A 3433-nucleotide genomic window follows, 5' to 3' on the forward strand; every position below is an offset into this window, starting at 1 on the left:
CCAGCTGCCGCCGCAGGCCCATGCTGCCCCGCTCCTCCTCCTCGGCTTGGGGGCATCCCTCGCTGAGTGGTGGTGGTGGGGGGAACCCCTCGGCGGGTTGGGGGCAGCGGCCGCGGGCGGCTTCCCTCAGCCCCGCCACCTCCTGCTCCAGCCGGCCGGCTTTGGCGCGGAAGAGGTCGGCCTCGCTCTTGCGACGCTGCAGTTCGTTGGCGCAGACCTCCAGCTCCAGCGCCTTGAGGCGGGCGGCCTCCTGCAGGCCCTGCGCCCGCCGCTCGCCCACCTGCAGCTGGGCCCGCGCCTCCCGCAGCTGGGCCCGCAGCCCCAGCAGCTCGGCCCCCCGCTGCGCCAGCTCGGCCTGCGCCTCCTTCAGCTGCTGCTTCAGCAGAGAGATCTCCCCCGACTTCTGGCACACCTGCAGGGGTGGGCCACAGAATCAATCAACCTCGTCACGGGTTGGAAGGGAACCTCGGAGATCATCCGAGTCATAGAATCATGGGGCAGTCTGCCATTGTTTCAGGTGGCCCAGGGAAGCTGTGGGTGCCCCATCCCTGGAGGGGGCCAGGCTGGATGGAGCTTTGAGCAACCTGGTCTGGTGCGAGGTGTCTCTGCCCAGGGCAGGGGGGCTGGAACTGGATGATCTTTAAGGTCCCTTCCAACCCAAACCATTCTATGATTCTATGAACAATTTTCAAGAGCAACAATATCATGGTAGTTTTCAGCAATCCCAGCACCTAACTACATTGTGTGTTACACAAATACTGAGGATGCTCTCTGCCTAGAAACTTAATCGCCTTCAAGCATTAGTGAATACAATGTTTATAAACACATGAAAGATAAATGTGAAACAGACATTAAGTTTAAATATCAGAGCAAAGCTATGTAATGACAGCACACTGTGTGCCAAAGATTAGTGTTTGTAGCTTTCCTTCTTGTTGCTTCTTTTAACACATTGTTATAATTATTGCTCCCATGGCTGCAGCTGCCAACACAGACTCCCTCGACAATACCTAAGAATAGACATCTGAGCATCACATGAGTTTCATTTCTTCTCCAGTGTTAGCAGCATTTGTCAAATTATGCTTTACATAAATTTGAAACAATTGCACCATAAAACAAATTAAGTATCAATAGATGAAAATTATGATCAGAGATGCCCTGGCAATTAGAATGAAACAGCTGTAATTGGCAGAACTAGTGACTACGTCAGTAGCAATTTTTCTCCATACTAGTCTATATTTTTGATACTGTATGTTAAAAAAAAGCATAGTCCCAATAAAGGGCTACAGCATATGGACATATTCCCATTCATTATCATCAAAGTCTGTCCACAGCGGCTCTTCTGCTTCTCCTTCAGTATGTTTCTACCTCCCACATTCAGGAGACCTAAAACAGGTCTGTCTCTTCCTTTTCCATATCTGCACTCAACACACACCACGTAACTTCCCGTTGTGATACCAAGAGCTCTTCATACCAACAAAGAGCTTTCTTCAGATCTGTCATGTTCAAACCAGGACAAGATCTCACTGAGAGGAGTTATTGGAGGAGGAGGGAAAGAAAAGGTGGTAACTACTTTATGCAGATACGATGCTTCTTCAAATCACTCTTCTTGGCTTTGAAATACATCTGTTTGCCTGCAATAATTGGGCGCTACAAGAAAAACTGTAATCACAGCAATCACCCAGTTGCCTACAGAAAAAAAGCATTCTCTTTAAAGAAGGGAGCGGAAGTTAAACTAGGACAGCTTAGGTTTAGCAAACCAGATTTAACAAACCAGCGCTCTGTGAATCCACCCTTATGGTTCTTCCTCTGGTTGCCACTCAGCCTACATTTTCAGCATCACCCATAAGACACTCTGAAGACGTACGATTCCTTGAAGTGAAATCGGATTCTAACATAATCCTGCATAATTTACAGTCTCACATTGGACTTTCTTCCCAATCAGCCTGCAGGGGCCAGAAGAGTTTCCACAACTAATATTTTAAAATAAGAATAGAGGGAGGCATTGTGACCTCCAGAATGTAAAGCAGGACATGGAAATCCTGTTCCAGCTTTGATGTTAAAAATTAATGGGAGAAGTTTGCTGCTGGGGAAGAACAAACAAACAAACAAAAAAACCCAACAACAACTAAAAACCAACAGTAACCACACACACAAAGAAAAACCCTGACTCTTGAATATCGAAGTATTTTTGTTGCCACCCAAAACCAGAGTAAAAACCTCCATGCTCCAAACTTTAGTTTAACTTCTATTCTTTTTAAATTAGCAAGGCAGCTGTCATAACGCAAGCCCTGCAAGAAAGATGTCTTTAGGAAAGAAATAGAAAAAGAAAGGTAAATATCTTACCCTTTCACAACTCTATTTATTTGATTGATTTATGAGCTTTGCACTTTAGAAGCACACTGCTCACTCTCAAAAGGTTTGTGAAAGTCAAATTCCAAACAAGGGAATAAGTGAAGCAACAGAGAAATGGCCTCTTCTACTGTTGAATGTTTAAGAGCATCAATTTTTCTTATTTTGTTCTATGATTTCTAGAGACAGCAGGTAGCTTAAGGCTGTATGTTACCAGATCTTTAACTGCAACAGTTGTCGTACTGAATTGGAATGGGGGAGCTATAATTAATCATGCACTGAGTTAAACAGGTTAATTGAATACAGTTTTCAGTAATCTAACAAAGATACACACAGAGATGTATTTGGATTAAACAGCTCAGCCAGTCTAATGGTCAGCCTTGTTCTACCATTACCCATGCTGCCTGACCTCCATCCTAATCCTATCCTTATAATCATCTGTACACTTTTTTCCTGGGTTAATTTTCTGCCAGTTTAGTGAATTGGCCAGTCCAGGAATTACTCTGACACAATGGAAATGTCAGGCATCTACTGCCTGGAGCAGGACTGTACCTTTCATTAGCACCCATATTTTAGACCCCATAGAACTTTTTTCAAAAGCATCCTATCCCTTGTAAACTGCACAGCTTTCAGCTTCTTGGTTCTTCTTCTGTTAATTTAATCACTTATTCAATTGCCATATTCTCTGTAACTGAATTTCACAGTGGAGAAATTGGAAATAAGGAGATATTAAAATTAGGAGAAAGAACTCTACCCTTTCTCTTTCCCCACCCAGAAACATCAGAGATTGTGTACATATTAAAAAAAAAAAATAATCCTCTTTTCCTTTTATTTTTATTTTAGCCCCTTAAACTCACTGATCCTCTTTCAAATCAAACTCAAAGAAAAAACTACATGCATGTAATACTAGTGTTATTTAATTATGTAAATACAGAAAACAAGACAAGCTTCTTAAGCTTCCAAAAAAGTTTTTGTCACTTTGAATCCATCCTGCTAAACTAATACCATAAAATATATTTAAAGTATCAACTTTTCTGAAGGAAAAGACTAATAAAAATTGAAGTTTAATTTAACTAACAGCCAC

The 3433-nt window shown here is 43.0% G+C and overlaps 1 protein-coding gene across 1 annotated transcript in view; it reads right to left on the reverse strand.

The window, feature by feature from the left end:
- The window catches only part of LZTS2 (leucine zipper, putative tumor suppressor 2), a 15557-nt gene that overhangs the window by 1566 nt on the left and 10558 nt on the right, over positions 1-3433 (reverse strand). The window lies entirely within an intron of this gene.

Source organism: Calidris pugnax, unplaced genomic scaffold, assembly GCF_001431845.1.
Source record: "Calidris pugnax isolate Ruff unplaced genomic scaffold, ASM143184v1 scaffold4, whole genome shotgun sequence".
In the NCBI taxonomy this organism is placed as follows: domain Eukaryota; kingdom Metazoa; phylum Chordata; class Aves; order Charadriiformes; family Scolopacidae; genus Calidris; species Calidris pugnax.